Genomic DNA, 18,235 nt, shown 5'->3' with positions numbered 1-18,235 from the left:
AAGTTCAATCAAAGAAGTGTCTATGTCATCTCCTAGACTCTCAAAATTTAATTATTTCGCTTCGACTAACACACGGGGAAAGTGTAGACTAGAATGGGCTGACATATAGAATAACATTCTAAACCTCAATTCACTTAATGTTATCACGACCCAAATCCCACCAAAGGGTCGTGATGACACCTATCCTTCAAGACTAGGTAAACCAATTACATTAATAACCTTAAATCATCAGAACATGATATAATAAGTCTAAATTATCATAGACAACAGAATTAGTGATAAACATAAGCCAAAACGATAATGCACAGTACAACTTCCAAAATCAGGTAGTATAGACTCATGAGCTCAAAATCGAATACATGAGAAATCTCAAAAGTGCAATATTGTCTAAAAGTAATACAACAATATAAAAATAAGAGAATGGGACTCCAAGGGTCTGCGGCGTCCATGCAGCACTAACTTGAATCCTCTCAAACAGACAAAAGCTCTTTCTCGAAATGTGTTATCTCCAACACCTAGATCTGCACAAAATATACAGAAGTATATTATGAGTACCGGATAACATGTACTCAGTAAGTGACAAGACTAACCTCAGTGAAGTAGTGACGAGGTTGAAGTTATGTGATACTCACTAATCAAAGAATTTATGCAATATATCCAATAACTAGCAACAAGAATATAACAAGGTGCAATACCGAAGCTCAACAAAATAGGAGATATCAACTCAACATAGGTAAAACCATCTTGACTTTTAAATCTTCAAATAATAAAAGAGGAATAGGATATCATGTTAAATACAATGTGGAAACATGTTTAAATGCATGACAAAACATAAAGAATACATGTGCATGAACAAGAATTCGACCCTTATTGTGCCACATGAATATCAATAGTGAAATGCCACCCTTATACTCCACACATCAACAACAGTGAAATATCATACTTATATCCCACACAACATCAACAGTGAAATACTATCCTTATACTCCAAACATCATAACCAATCACAACAATTATGGTACAACAATCCGCGTGTACGCCATCAAGAGAGAAACATGAAAGGGTGACTTTAGGGGGATGGATCCGTATCCACACGGTACACGGCAACAACATCATGCATAACAGTATCCACAATCGCACAACAAATACCTCATGCCACAATATCATCACAATCGCATGGCAAACACCTTGCGCCACAATATTATCACAATCACATGACAACGATCTCGTGCCACAATATCATCACAATCATACGCCAAAGACCTCGTGCCAACACCCATCAATCTGCCCAACATGTCTATCTGTGCCATGATCATAACAATTAAATATGATAAATTATCATCAAAAGACATATGCTCATAATTCATCAATAAGCTGCACAAGGACATGATAATAATAAAATGCGAATGAACGTTCAACAAATAGAGCATTACTTTAGCTAAATCAATTGTAGCAACTAAATTCATGTAGTCATATAATGATTAAGCCTATTTCATATAAAGCATGTCATCAAAATAAAGCATATTAGAAGCCTAAGGTATAATCCGGTCAAAACCACACATAGCACCCGTGTACATGTTCGTCACCTCACGTATACGTAACTTTGCACATAGCACAATTAGGAAAATAAGGACAAATCCTAAGAGTTATTCCATCACACAAATTTAGGCAAGACACTTACCTCAATATGCCCCATATCAACCCTCAAAAATATCCTTTTCCTTAAACTATCACCTCCTTCCGGCTCAAATCTAGCAAAAAATAACTCAACAACTTTAAACAATGCTATAGGAATAAATTTAAAACAATAAGGTTCCAATCTTTACCCAATTCCCAAAAGGTCAATAAAAGTTAACCATAGGCTAGATGGTCAAAACCCGAGTCAAGGGTGTAAGGTCTCGTAAAGTTCACCTAGAACCTGGGATTTCGTGGTGCCGAGGTAGGCTTATATGTTTGAGGTTTGTAGAACAGGGTTTAAGGCCCCGTAAATTTCACCTCGTTGCGGTATAGACTTTTTGGATTGTACAATGCGTCAGGGAGTTGGAAGAAAACTTTTGTAGAACAGGGCCTTTCTGCGGTCCACTATGCGGCCGCAGAATCACTTTGCAGACCGTAAATCCGCCGCAGAATGCAACAAGGCCCAAGCCAAAATTTGAAGAGAAATTTGTGGTCAATTATGCGGCTACATAATCATTTAGCGGGTCGCACAATCCTTCGCATAGCCAGCAAGAAGAATTCTGGATGGAGACTTCGCGGTGCGTTATGCGACTACATAATTGTTATGCGGACCGTAGACTTGGCCAGGCCAAGCCCAATTCTAGGACTGCATAACTGTTCTGTGGGCTGCGTACTCATTTTGCGGTCCGATCTGCCACCGCAGACCCGATTTCGTAGACTTAAGTTTTAGAAATTTTTACCTAACCATATTTTGATAAATAGACTTAAGGGACCATTTTTAAAGGGGAATTCCGATATTTTAAGAGAGAGGAGAGGAACTAGAGAGATAAGTATGAGCTCCAACACCTCCCACTTCAATTACTTTCTCAAGCGTTGGAGAATTCACAAAGAAATCTTTCAAAATTGTCAACTAAAGAGGTAATGTTCTAGCCCTAGCCTTCAATTTCGAAATTTGGGTTGGGAATAGGTAATGGGGAAAATGGTTTGAGAATAAGGGTTGGTTTAGGATGCATGCATGTGCCAATGAAGGTGGTAGGGAGGTTTTGGAGTATGTATGGGTGACCTATTGAAGTGGGATTGCTTGTGGGGTGAAGGAACATCACCATAGGACTCTATAGTCGAATATGCCCACATAGTGTTTGATGAAATGCTTTAATGAGCTGAACCCACAAATATCTTCCAAATTATGGTTCAATTTTGCTATGTCTCTAAATAGATTGAAGTTTCTAGGATTTTCAAGACATTGTAGTTATTTAAGGAAGTTAAAAGCGAGGTATGTCTGCTAAACTTCTCTCCTAGAATTGAATCCCTCGGTGTTCTCGTAAGTTTCAAGTATGAAGGGCCAAACTCTTATTTCTCATGTTTCAAGTTATTCCTTATAAATTTAACTATTACAAATAAGCTTTATGTCGAAAGATATGTGTTCAAAATATGTTCCGAATGCACCTATCACATTATGTTATCCTCCGGGAATGTGTTTAAGTATGGTGTATATTGAAATATTATGACTTCAATCATGTCACAATTGCAAAGATATTTGTTCAAAATATGTTCCGAATGCACCTATCACATTATATTATCCTCCGAGAATGTGTTCAAGTATGGTGTGTATTGAAATATTATGACTTCAATCATGTTTCAATTGCAAGTTATCATGCCAAATTATGGAGGAAAGCTCAATGTGCTTAAGACTCTTATTTGCCCATATGTATACTTAAAGTCTTTATTAGAAATGCCTTGTTGTTGATAATCAATGATGATGTTTGAAAGTGAAATAAGTGAATATGAGATATAAAAATGTTGCCATCGTGCCAAGAATGAGAAATTACATTTGTGGCCACTAGCACCAATGAAATAAAAAGTTGTGTGAAAGATTATGGAATGAGCTGAAAACCTTTATATATTAAATGTTTTGGGAGTATCGTTTAGTCACTGAGGAAGGGTAGGTTGAAATAACCTAACCCCAAAACTACACGTGCCAGTGTAGGAGTGATTGAGGGGTAAATACCCGTAATGATGTGTTGAGATTATTCCCCTTAAATAGGATGAGATTGATGTGTTGAGATTATTCCCTTTATTTGGGATGAAATGATTGCTAGCGGAATGTGATGTGATATCAACCCAAACGGCATTATGGTGAGACGGCTTAGCCGATCGGGCTGAGATCGGACGCTATGCCGCGAACATGGTGGTGTTGTGATTGGATATATTTGGGTGATATGGCTTAGCCGATCAGGCCGTGATTGGACTCCGTGCTAAAACACAGTGGTATATCGGTACTAAAGATCTCCAACCTAAAACATTGTTATTTACTTGAAATTTATCCTTCTGTTAAGTTGGCACTCTAATATTGTTTGAGGCTCTCAGTGATTCCATGTTTCTTTCTCATTGTACTGCTACTCTTTCTATTGAGAGGGTGTTTAGTCTTACATACTAGTACTATTTCATATGTACTAACGTCCCTTTTGCCGGGGGCACTGCATCTTTAATGGATGCAGGTGGTTCCACATCAGTCGGCATTGATCAATGATAGCAGTACATCCTTTCCTCAGTTGAATTGGTGTGCCCCACTTCATATCAGGGTCTTGCATCTTTTGTCCTTTATGTATAACATTTTGACGTATTGCTGGAGCCTTGTTGTCAGCACCATCATACTGCTCTTTTGTATCCATAGAGGATCCGTAGATATAGTGTGGGTTGTATCTTGGTTGGGAAAGTCAATCTAATGATGTTGTATTTGTATCACATGTTTCTACTTCTAAACAATGAATGTGTAATGCAATATTTTGGGAAATCTTGCATGAAGTCTAACGGTAATGAAATGGGCGTTGTCGATGTAATCTTCTCATTGTCTAATTAGTGGAATATATCTTCACTTTATTCTTGGGTAAGGTCGGGTAGACAACATCAAGTAGGCTTGCTTGACCGGGGTATCTCGGTTAAACGCCGGTCGCTTTCCCCGAGGTCGGGGCATGACAAAGGGGTAGATCCCGACTACACATAACACCATGAGTCCAAATATACTAGATTTTAAATCTGAGTCCAAATCGACTCTCAAATCCCAAATTTTTATTTTCTTAAGTTGTAGGTAAAATCCCTAAATTTTCCCTCAAAGTTTCTTGTTTGGGTGTTAATAATCTATGTAGATTCTTGAAATAATAATAGAAATGTGTAGAAATTACTTACCCTAAAGCCTTTTGTGAAAATCCTCTTCTAAAATCGCACCGCTCCAAGTCTAGGGTTAGAAATATGAGATATGAGGTCTAAATCCCGAACTTGGATCATTAAAACTAGCTGCAGATGTCGCATTTTCGAATAGGGGTTCGCAAATGCGAGCCTCGCAACTGCGAACAAGCTCCCTCAGCATCATTCTTCTCAAAGGCGGCCTGGAGAGTCGCAAATGTGATATTCCCTCCGCAAATGCAGATGTCGCAATTGCAACTCCAGCTTTGCAAATTCAAAGCTGACCTTCTTAACCAACCATTGAAAAAGAGATCAAAAGTCCACAAATGCGAGTAGACCATTGCAAATGCGAGGTCTGCAGCACCAGAAAATCCTCAACTTCCCGAAACCAATCCGAAACTCACCCGAGGCCCTTGGGCCCCATACAAAATATCCACACAAGTATATAAACCTCATACAAACTCAGGCGTAAGTTCAAAAAATTAAAATAACATCCACAACAAAAAATCAAATACCAAAACACACCATGCAAGCCTTCAAGTTCAAGAACTTCAAATTCACAACCAAGCGTCCGATTCATACCAAACCAACTTGGAATGAAACACAACATTGCACAGAAGTTCCAAATAAAAAAACAGACCTATTCCAAGTCCCAAAACAACAATCCAAACCGATAACCTTAAAGTTAACTCAAAGTCAAACTTATGAACTTTTCAAACTTTCAAATTGCCAACTTTCTGCAAATATATCTAAATCATTCTACGAACCTCCAAATACAAATTCGGCCATATGCCTAAGTCCAAAATCACCGTTAAAATCTATTGAAACCATTAAATCATGAATATCGGGTCATTTACTCTGAAGTCAAATCTTAGTTAACTCTTACAACTTAAGCTTTCAACAACGGAACTAAGTGTTCCAATGTACTCCAAAACTTCCCCAGGAACCAAATCAACCGTCCCCACAAGTCATTAAACAACAACCAATCATACAAGAAGAATCAAATGGGGAATAGAGGATCAACACAAAATGACCGGCTAGGTCGTTATATTTTTCCTCTCTTAAACAAACATTCATTCTCGAACGTGTTTAGAGTCATTCCTGAGATGCCAAAAAGGTGAGTATATCTGCTCCGCATATCATGCTCAGTACCCTAAGTCGCCTCCTCAACTAGTTGACCTCTCCACTGCACCTTCACTGATGTGATCTCCTTAGACCCGAGCTTTCAAACCTGTTAATCTAAAATGGCCACCGGCTCTTCCTTAGAAGCCAGATTTCCATCCAACTACATTGTGTTTAAGTCCATCACATGGGACTTATCTTCATAATACATCTGAAGCATAGAAATATGGAGCACCAGACGAACTCCCGAAAGACTAGGAGGCAAAGCAAGTCTATAAGTAACCTCGCCAAATCTCTCCAATACCTCAAAAGGACCAAGAAACCACGGGCTCAGCTTCCCCGTCTTCCCAAAACTCATTACACCCTTTAAGGTCGAAACTCTAAGAAGAACCTTATCATCTTCCATGAAAGCTACATCACGAACCTTCCAATTCGCGTAACTCTTCTTCCTGGATTGGGTCGTCCGAAGCCTCTCCTGAATCAACTTCACCTTTTCCAAAGCATCACGAATCAAGTTTTTTCCCAATAACCTAGCCCCATCGGTCTCAAACCAACCAACCAGAGAATGACATCGCCTCCCATATAAGGCCTCATACGGAACCATCTGGATACTAGACTGGTATATGTTGTTGTAGGAAAACTCTAGTAAAGGTAGAAACTGGTCCCACTTACCTCTAAAATCAATGGTGCATGCCCTCAACATATCCTACAATATCTGAATGGTCCACTTGGACAGCCCGTCTGTCTGAGGATAAAGTGCAGTCTCAACTCAATGTACGTGCTCAACTCACGCTAGATCACCATCTAAAGGTGTGATCCACACAACATCAAAAGTTGCACATCATAATCAATTACAACAATCATGGTACCATAATCCACGTGTATGCCATCAAGAAATAAAAATAAAAGGGTGACCTTAGGGGGATGGATCCATATCCACACGCTGCCCGCCAACAACCTCATGTATAATAATAATCACAATCACACGGCAAAGGCCTAATGCAAAAATATTATTACAATCATACCTCGTGCCAAAATATCATCACAATCGCATGGCAAAGACCTCGTGCCACAATATCATCACAATCGCACGAAAAAGACCTCGTGCCAACACCCAATCAATCCGTCCAATGTGTCCACATGTGCCATGATCATAATAATGCAATATGCCAAATTATCAACATAATGTAGTTGACCTCTCCACTGCACCTTCACTGATGTGATCTCCTTAGACCGAGCTTTCGAACCTGCCAATCTAAAATGGCCACCGGCTCTTCCTCAAAAGCTAGATTTCCATCCAACTCATTGTGTTGAAGTCCATCACATGGGACTCATCTTTATAATACATCTGAAGCATAGAAATATGGAACACCAGACAAACTCCCGAAAGTCTAGGAGGCAAAGAAAGTCTATAAGCAACCTCGCCAAATCTCTCCAATACCTCAAAAGGACCAAGAAACCACGGGCTCAGCTTACCCTTCTTCCCAAAACTCATTACACCCTTTAAGGTCGAAACTCTAAGAAGAACCTTCTCATCTCCATGAAAGCTACATCACAAACCTTCCAATCCGCATAACTCTTCTGCCTGGATTGGGTTGTCCGAAGCCTCTCCTGAATCAACTTCACCTTTTCCAAAGCATCAGGAATCAAGTTTGTTCCCAATAACCTAACCCCACCGGTCTCAAACCAACCAACCAGAGAATGATATCGCCTCCAATATAAGGCCTCATACAGAGCTATCTGGATACTAGACTGGTATCTGTTGTTGTATGCAAACTCTAGTAAAGGTAGAAACTGGTCCCACTCACCTCTAAAATCAATGGTGCATGCCCTCAACATATCCTACAATATCTGAATGGTCCACTCGGACAACCTGTCTGTCTGAGGATGAAGTGCAGTTACAACTCAACGTACGTGCTCAACTCACGCTAGATCACCATCTAAAAGTGTGACATAAACTAAGAATCACGGTCTGAGATGATAGAAATAGGCACACCATGCAGGCGAACAATCTCCATGATGTAGATCCTAGCCAATTGCTCCGATGTGTATGAAGTTATGACCGGAATAAAATGTGCTGACTTGGTAAACCGATCAACAATGACCCAAATGGCATCAAACTTCCTCAAAGTCTGTGGAAACCCTACCACAAAGTCCATAGTAATGCAAAAGCATAACAACGGTCCTTGCATCCCACTCTAGGATGACCTCTATCCCCTTATCCCCCACCTATAGCTGGTTGTGCATGTAGTGTAGCATCTAGAGCGGGAATCATAGCATGAGTACCCTGCTGAGGTACACTCATCTCAAGCCTGGGACAATCTCTTACCATGTCCCTAGTATCACCACACTCAAACCAACCTCTCTGCGGACGTGACTGCTAGAATTGAGTCTTCCTTGGACGACTGGAATAATCATTGTAAGAACCCCGTGCAAGAGGTGCACTGAAGGATGACTGTCTGGTACGAGTGCCCTAAGATCCATGGCTAGCTAGAGTACTACGTGAAACCTGAAGTGCATACTAAACTGGTTGACTGAACAATCATCTACCATGACAAACCTTGCCCCCAATGTAGGAGCCACAAAATCCTACAAAACCACGAGGTTTCTTGACCTCTTTATCCTCCCTCTCCTTCTTACAGATACACTCTATCCTCCTAGAATTTTCCACGGTCTAATGAAATGCATACTTAGTCTCCATATTTCGTACCATCCCAAACCTGAGGCTGTACGTGAGTCCCTCAACAAATCTACAGACCATCTCCCCCTCTCAGTAGAAACCAAAGGAGGTGCATAGTGTGATAACTCTGTAAACCTCATAGCATACTAGGTCTCAGTCATACCCTGCTAGCACAAATGCTCAAACTCACTACGCAAGTCGTCCCTGCAGGTCTGTGGGATAAACTCCCCTTAGAAAAGGTCTAAGAACTGGGACCATGTAACTGGTGTTGCGCTAGCTCGCCTATTTGCCTCATAAGTCTTCCACCATCTGTATGTCGGCCCCATCATCTGGAAAGTAGTAACGTTGATCCCATTCAACTCCACCAAACCCAAGTTACGTAGAATCCGATGACACTGATCCAAGAAAACCTATGCATCCTTCGAAGCCCCTTTAGTAAAATAGGGAGGATGAAGTCTCTGAAACCTCTCCAACCTCATCTGCTCCTCAGCAGACATGATTGTCACTACCTCGTGCTGAACTGCAACTATTGGATGCACCAGCATAACACTTGGTGTCTGATAAACATGAGCCAACTGCTCTAGTGTACGTGCAGCGTGAGTCTCGGCTCCTCCCCAGCTTATGAAGTATCTGGTGCAACCGGAATCAACCCTGCCTAATCGAAGCTCTCAGAAAAACTCATAAAGTGAGCCAAAGTCTCCTAAAGTCCAAGTGGTAGCAATAAGCCCCTCAGGTGCCCGAACGGGTCCCATCTGCTTAACATGATTGGGCTCCTACTCCTTAATTGGATCTAGTGGTGGCTCCAAAATTGCTACCCTAGTAGGTTATCTAGTTGCGGCGCGTGACCCACATCGGCTTCTACCTTGGCCTCGGCCTCTCCCGGCTCTGACAGGGAGCACAAGTGTCTGCTCAGCTGATCCCATAGAAAGTGTCCTCACTATCTGTGACATAATAGAAAGGTAAAAGTTCAACTTTAGAATAAACAAATCCGCACGATAAAGAATGAAAGGAAGTGAAGTTTTCCTAACAGTCTGGTAGCCTCTCAAAGATAAGTACAGACGTCTCCGTACCGATCCGCTATACTCTACTAAACTTGCTCATGACTCGTAGTATCTATGAACATAGGGCTCTGATACCAATTTGTCATGACCCAAAGCACACCAAAGAGTCATGATGAAACCTTTAAGACTAGGTAAGCCAATCATATTAATAACCTTAAATCATCAGAACATGATATAATAAGTCTAAATTATCATAAACAAGAGAATTAGTGAAAAACATGAGCCAAAATAGAAATACATAATAGAACTCCCAAAATTAGGTAGTATAGAGTCATGATCTCTAGACCTAATACATAAGATATCTCAAAACTACAATACTGTCTGAAAGTAATACAACAGTATAAAAATAAGTGAAGGGGATTCCAAGGGTCTGCGAAGTCCATGCAACACTATCTTGAATCCTCTCGAACAAAGAAAACCTCACTCTCGAAGTCCTCTACCTCCAGCACCAGACGTGCACAAAATATGCAGAAGTATGGTATGAGTATAGGACAACACAGTACTCAGTAAGTATCAAGACTAGCCTCGCTGAAGTAGTGACGAGGTTCAAGTCATGTGGTACTCACAAATCAAAGAACTTGTACAACATATCCAATGGATGGCAACAAGAATATAACAAGGTGCAATATCGAAGCTCAACAAAACAGGAGATATCAACTCAACATAAGTAAGTAAAACCATCCTGAATTTCAAATCTTCAAATGGTAACAGAGGCATATGATAGCATGTTAACTACAACATGAAAACATGTTTAAATGAATGACAAAACATTAAAAATTGCATGTTCATAAACAAGAATGCCACCCTTATTCCGCCACATAAACATCAATAGTGAAATGCCACCCTTATACTCCACACATTAATAACAGTGAAATACCACCCTTATAATCCACACAACATCAAAAGTGATATGCCACCCTTATACATTGCACATCATAATCAATTACAACAATCATGGTACCATAATCCACGTGCACGCCATCAAGAAATAAAAATGAAAGGGTGACCCTAGGGGGATGGATCCGTATCCACGCGCTGCCCGGCAACAACCTCGTGTATAATAAAAATCACAATCACACGGCAAAGGCCTCATTCAAAAATATTATTACAATCACATCTCGTTCCATAATATCATCACAATCATATGGCAAAGACCTCGTGCCACAATATCATCACAATTGCACGAAAATGACCCTGTGCCAACACCAAATCAATCCGTCCAATGTGTCCACATATGCCATGATCATAATAATGCAATATGCCAAATTATCATCAGACAAGGTGCATAAGGACATGATAATAATAAAATACGGATGAGCGTTCAACATATAAAGCATGACTTCAGCTTAATCAGTCGTTGCAACTAAGTTCATGTAGTCATAGAATGATTAAGCACATTTTATATAAATCATGTCATCAAAATAAGGAATATTAGAATCCTATGGTCTAATCCAGTCAAAACCACACAAAGAACCTATGTATAAGCTCTTCACCTCGTGTTCATGTTGCTTAACACATAACTTAATTAGGCAAATAAGGCAAAATCCAAAGGGTTATTCCGTCACACAAAGTTAGGCTAGACACTTACCTTAATAATTCCCAAATTAACCCTAAAGAATAGCCTTTCCCTTAAAAATCACCTTCGTCTGGCTCAATCTAGTAAAAACTAATATCAAATAATGCTATAAGATGCAATTTCAAATAATAAAATTTCAATCTTTTCTCAAATCCTAAAAAGTCAATTAAAGTCAACCCTGGGTACACACGGTCAGAACCTGAGTCAAGGGGTAGATCTCTACTATCCATAACCCTAAGAGTCAAAACATGTTATTAGATTCCAAATACGAGTCCAAATCAACTCCCAAATCACCAATTTTTATTTTCTTAAGTTGTAAGAAAAATCCCCAAATTTTCCTTTAAAATTTCATGTTTGGGAGTTAATAAGCCATATGATTCTTGAAATAATAATAGAAATATTTAGAAATCACTTGCCCCAAAGCCTTTTTGTGAAAATCCTTTTAAAACATCGCCCCTCTCCAAGTCTAGGGTTCAACATATGAGATAATGGGTCCAAGTCCCAAAATTGGCTCACTATAACCAACTGCAAATATCACATTTGTGACCAGGGGTTCGCAAATGTGAGGATTAGCTCGCAAATTCGAACAAACTCCCTTAGTGTCATTCCTCGCAAATGCGACCAGGAGAGTCGCAAATGCGAATAAGTGTCACAAATGTGAACAAGTGTCACAAATACAATACTCCCTTCGCAATTGTGACACCAGCTGGCCTTCTCACATTCAAACTTATAATCTTTCTAAACCTTCAAATGGCCAACTTTCGGTAACTAGGGCTAAATCAATCTAGGAACCTCTAAATACAAATTCGGACATACACCTAAGTCCAAAATTATAATATGAACATATTATAACCATTAAATTATGAATCCGGGGTCGTTTACATAAAATTTAAATCTTGGTCAACTCTTACAACTTGAGCTTCCAACTAAATTTTACAATTTAGTCTAAAACCTTCCCAGAACAAATCCAACCATCTACGAAAGTCATAAAATAATAACCAATCATACAATAATAATCAAATGGTGAATCATGGATCAAATGCACAAAACAACCATCGAATGGCTCACTCAAGATGGTTCTAACCCAACTCCTTAGTTAAAGCAATTAAGCTCAATCACATACAGTTCAAACATATAGAAAGTAATTGCATGATTCAAGAAACGAGCTCACACGTAAAAAAGATTAGTCACAAATATTCTCAAGACACATATTTCAAAGAAAATCCATAAAGAAAGTAATCAGCTCACATGCTTTCGACCTAAGCCCCAACATACAACACGCCAAGTAGTAATGGCACTCTAGTTCTTCCATTCTTATTTGTTAGTCCCAAAAGAAAAGGTAAATCTTTTTGTTTTTTTAGACTTAAACCCTCAAGAAGCCTGTTTAGGAAATCCTTCATCAAAAATATTTTAAAAATTTTGAAAAAGGTAAAAAATCTACCCACAAGCACTCGGTTCATTAAAAGTTGGCACCCTTGGGAAAAACCTATGGTATAAAAAATATCGGGGATTAAGCCAACAAAATAAATACTCTAGTGTTATACAATTACATGGCCTCAAGTCATGATCATCACAAAAAGTAATTAAAGTACATGCCCAAAAATATCCGACACCCCACCCCACACTTATGTTGTGCATTATCCTCAGTGATACGCTATCACAAAAAAGATATAACGCTCAAAAGTAGAGTGAGTGACAGAAACTCCCTTAAGTTATCTCTAGATTTGGTAGGGACTCACCTTAAACCGTGGTTCCCTGTGTTACTGGATCCTTGATTATAACACCTAATGCATCTATAGCCTGTATCAGCTTGCCTTCCCTAGTAGGAACAATAGTCTTTAAAGCCTCATCGCTAACCTCCAAAGGATCCTTAGTAGGAACAACCATTTCCGATTTATCAATAATAATGCTATCAGTAGCACTAGAATCCATCTTCTGTAGCTCCCCTAGGTCAGTCGGAACCCCAACCAACTTTGTCGGCAGCGTCTTCCTAAAGACAACTATCACATAGTCAAATTGGGACTAGATCCATTGGTCCCGAATCTCTGCTACATCCAATAATGCACGATCATGTGCATCCAAATTGACTCTCAACTGCCTAAGCTCACTTTCGATTGCAGTCATCCACTATCCCTACCCTTTCTTCTATATATTATCTTTATTCGAGTCCTGGACATTGCATATTTCATGCAGTTCCTTATATTGCCTATCTATCAACATATCTCCTTCCTCATGTAGCTTGTACTTCTCCAGCAAGGCAATTAAGGTGTGTACAAAGTAAAGTCCATATTGCATGTTCTTGAAGGTCTTCACCATTTGACTCCTCATCTTCTCACTATTATTCACATAAACTCGTGTCATAAAAGTATAGATTAGAAATACTCACTCCCATATCACAATGGTCTTATGAGTAGTTGGCATCCATCTGTTGCATATCCAATTGAGCTAGGCTCGGGCCTCCTTGTTCATGAAAGTCTTCACCAACCCATTCCTTTTGCTCCATCTAGCAATACTCAGATTCTCCCACAAAGTTTGAAGCATATGTACTAAGTTTGGTCTTTGCTCTTTCCTCCAATAGTCTACCATAGGCTTCCAAGATATCCTGTAGTACATGTTAATTGCCTCAAGAGAGATATCAACATCCATACCTCGTAGTCTCACAATGTCACCTTTAGTCGGGTCCTAGTTGTCATACAATTCTCTGATAAGAGTAAAGTTATCATTGCCCTTTGGTCCTTGCGCAAAGCGTAACCATCCTCGTTCTTCTATCTCTGTCACTCTATTGTTGAAAGCATCTTTAGTGATATCTAGATTAAATACCTTTTCTAACAGTTAAGGGAGTGACTTCTTCATTACAATATTGGAATGTATCCTCCAAGCAGGCTCGCTCATGATATTATCCTCCTATAAAGAATTTGGAACTGGAGCACTTAGCTCCCCTTCACCCTCGGGCAATGAAATATCTACATCATCATCAAATAATCATACTCAGACTCTGACTCTATTACCTTCTTTGCTTTCCCTTTGCCTTTCACCTCAATCATCTTTCAATTTTTAGCCGGAGCTGGCTTAGAAGTTCCTTCTCTAATTTGGACCGGAACCTCTCTTGTCCTAGATGACCATGACCGTGTCTTTTGTTGTGTTTGTGCAGGTGGTTCACTACTCAGAGGTGGCTTCATTATCCACCTCATAAGTTTTGTCATCTGAGCTTTCATATCTTAGCTTAGTGCGCTTCTCTGTTTTTTAAATAATGCTTGTGCATCCTTTTCATTGGATGTCCTTTTTGGGAGAGATTTACCATCTCCTCCCACTAAATGACAGTGAATAGGTGTCCTAGAAACTACCATAAGAACATTAAAATAACAAAGAATCGATGTTAATTCAATCTCATATCGACAAGTTAGGGTAGTGCGAGATGCAACCGCACTCAGCGTGTGAGCGTAAGCATGCATACGGGTCATAAGAGACTGACTTAACACAATAGTGTTCATTCAAAACTAGTTTTCATAATTGAAGTTCAAGTGAGCGCAAACGACACACGAGTTGTGCCTAAGTCAGTCGCGCGGTGATACTCGTCAAAAAAGAATGCAAATTTAAGTTCTTGAATCCCAAACGACCACCGTACACTTAGGAGTACTCATTAATGCCATTTAAAGTTGGCTCGCTAGTCAAAATTTTCAAAGCCTATAAAAAAATTTGTTTGGCCATTTTAGTGAACACCTTATGTGCACAGAATTTTCCTCATTGTTTTCATGCTTTTAGTTCATGTATACCCTCCCAATTTTGAGTGAGGTGGTGGGAATTATAGTTTTCCACGTCACTTTATTCAATCGAGACAACCAATACCATGCAAAACTTCACAATTCAAACCTTCACTATGAACTAGAAGGGGGAAAATCAAAAAAAGAAAAAGAAAAAGAAAATCTATATAGGGTTCGGGGATGGGGAAGTGTATTTATGTGTGTGAGAGAGAGGAAGAACAAAAGGAAAAGAGAAGAGAGAGAGAGAAGTGCATACCTGGTTAATGTGAGATGGAATAGTAGAGGAAATTGGCGATCATGAGAGGAAAGAAGAAGAGCGGAATAACAAGAAATATTTTTGTTCTGTTTGAAGGAAATAATGGGGCTGCATGGTTTTATTTAATTTGGTCTTACCTAGCCCCATTCACTTCTCTTGCATCATGCGACATTTAGACACGAAAAAATACTCGCGAGCTCGTTCTCATCCTGCCCCCTCAGTTTACTGGTTTCCAATTTAGGACAACATGCTTGGCTCATTCATGGGCCTCGCGATACGAGGAACCCTAATGAGGCCAAGTTGGCCAATTTTTTTATTTTGTATTTTTGGTCAATTTTGGCCACTTTTCTTGATTTTCTTACCCCTAGACATGTTCTTTTGCATTATTTTATACTTACATTACTCACAAACATGTCAAACATCATAAATTCAAAATAAAAGAATGAAAATAAAGTAAGCAAAAAGTTGAGTTTCCTCACAACAAGCGCCTAATTAACGTCGCAGCATGATAATCTACACTTCCACCATGGGTTGCCTCCCATGAAGGGCCTAATTTAACCTCACGTGGCGATGTAGACTCTCACCTAATCATCAGTGAGTATCACCTTAACTTGTGATAATTGAAGTCACCTCCAAAATAGTGCTTTACTATTTGACCATTCACTAAGAACATCCTTTCATCATTTAGAACTCGCAACTCAATTGTACCATGTGGAGTGACTCTCACCACCTTGAATGGACCTGATAAATATGCTACGATATTTCCTAGAAAAAGCCTCAACCTCGAGTTGAACATGAGAACCAATTGACCTGACTCGAACTCTCAATGTTGAATATGCTTATCAAGCCACTGCTTGGTCTTTTATTTGTATAGTTAGAATTTTTATATGCGTGCAACCGAATCTCATCAAGCTCGTTCAATTGCAATATTCTATTTTCACCCACTAATTCCACATCAAACTTCAACTTATTGCATTCCTAATAGGCCTAGTGTTCAAATTCCATCTGCAAGTAACCTGCTTTCCTATGAATCCGCTTTTAAGGAGAGGCTGCAATTAGAGTTTTGTAAGTAGTCTGGTACGCCCATAAAGCATTATCATGCTTTGCAGCCCAATCCTTTCTACTTACACTCACTGTTTTCTCAAGAATCTGCTTTATCTCTCTATTTGACACCTCAACCTGGTCACTTGTTTGAGGATGATCGGTAGTTGCAACCATGTGCTTGACTCCTTATTTTGCTAAGAGATTATTTAGTAGCATGTTACAAAAGCGTGTGCCTCCGTCACTTATCAACACTTGCATGGTCCCAAACCTTGTAAAAATGTATTGTTTCACAAAGTTTACTAGAACTTTTGCATCATTAGTACAAAGAGCAATGGCCTCCACCCACTTAGACTGTTACACCCTATATTTTCGTACGTAAAAGTGCATCGTAAGTAAACTAATCTAGGACCAAAAATGAGATAATATTTGAAAGTATATAAAGTAAGTTAATCATGTTACCTCATACGTTACAAATATTGAAGATCATGAACAACAAGTATAAATAGGGTTAGAAGGTTCAGAAGCTAAAGGAATTGAAAAAAATAATGTTTTGTCGAAAGTCGACAAGTTGGGAATGTTATAACATGTACTTTTGGGGTGAGACTAGGGTGCTTAACATGATAAAGAGATTATGTTATGATTTATATTAGTCTTATGACAGGCATGTGTTATATTTTGAAGTCAAGCGAGTTGTGGAACAAAAGTCGATGAAAGTCATCACAAGTTACGTTCATAAGTTTTACTAAACATTTTGATCAAATGTAACTGTTCTTTTCTCCAAATATACTTAGAGTTACGGGGTGTTCCACCCATAAAATTGAATATTTATGAGTCTACTTTCTAACGCATTAAATTATTTGTCAATACGACATCGAAGTAGAGAGATATGGGCATTTTGCGAGACTGTGCAGGTTGCTAGGTGACAAGTAGGTGTGTCACCTACTTGCTTAAATGAGAGCCCAAAAATGGGCCATTTTGGGTCGTCCAAAGAGGCCTTTTAAAGGCCTATTTTCTTCATATATTAGACTGCAAATAGGGCATAATAACCAGATATAAGCTCTGCAAAAATCCTCCCAAATATTTTCCGAATATAGGGCATAATAACCAGACATAAGCTCTACAAAAATCCTCCCAAAACTTTCCCACAAATCGTAATTGATTTTCTCTCCCTTTCAAGTTCTAATTGGAGGTAAAACCTAGAGTTTGAAGACCTCAGATAGGAGCTGAGTTATCCAAAAAATAAAGTGAGTTTAATTCTCTCTTTCATCCATTTTTTCTGCTGTAAATTCATGGCAAGTCATTCTATAATTGTAAGAACTCACGGGACGGTGATCGGAAGCCGTGAGTTCGAGTTATTCACTTGTAGCAGACTATTTTGTGGACTGTTTTGTGTTGCTATTGGGCTGCGTGTTTTACTACTGTTTTGTGGGGTTTTGGAGAAGGAAGGGGGTGGAGAAACACCATATAAATGTAGGGTGATGGCCTGGTCATTCGTCGTAACATTTCCGGGTCGTTTGACACTGCTACGGTGGTCGTTTTGTGTATGAAGAGATTGAGGTGTACTGGGCTGTATTGTAGTATTTGATGGTATATATAAGGCTGGAAAATAATGTATATATGTTGTTATTGTTGTGTTCTTGTGTTGTTGGTGTTATCTTGAATTTGGAGGAAGTAAGGATTATTGGGGAGATGCTGCCCGTTTTAATACAAAATAAGCTTGTCGTTTGTTGTGCAATAGTTGTACCTTTCATAACTTAATAATAGTCTTATTATCGTTGTTCTACATTAAGGTGTGAAGAGGTGAGTTCAACTTGGTGATTGGAAATATTCTGATAAGGTATGTTAAGGCTAAGACCTTCCTTCATTTTGGCATGA

General features: G+C 39.2%; 1 long non-coding RNA gene across 1 annotated transcript; it reads right to left on the bottom strand.

The window, feature by feature from the left end:
• Positions 1–317: 317 nt before the first annotated feature.
• Positions 318–15,619, bottom strand: LOC107802614 (uncharacterized). Its single transcript, XR_001651851.2, has 3 exons — positions 15,317–15,619; positions 1,150–1,301; positions 318–521 (listed from the first exon to the last, which is right to left on the bottom strand). It is a non-coding gene; the product is annotated as an uncharacterized LOC107802614 (long non-coding RNA).
• Between the last annotated feature and the right edge of the window lie 2,616 nt (positions 15,620–18,235).

This window comes from Nicotiana tabacum, chromosome 21 (genome assembly GCF_000715075.1).
Source record: "Nicotiana tabacum cultivar K326 chromosome 21, ASM71507v2, whole genome shotgun sequence".
Classification (NCBI taxonomy): Eukaryota; Viridiplantae; Streptophyta; class Magnoliopsida; order Solanales; family Solanaceae; genus Nicotiana; species Nicotiana tabacum.
The sequence above is the reverse complement of the archived record's forward strand: the minus strand, read 5'-3'. Positions and strand labels throughout refer to the sequence as shown.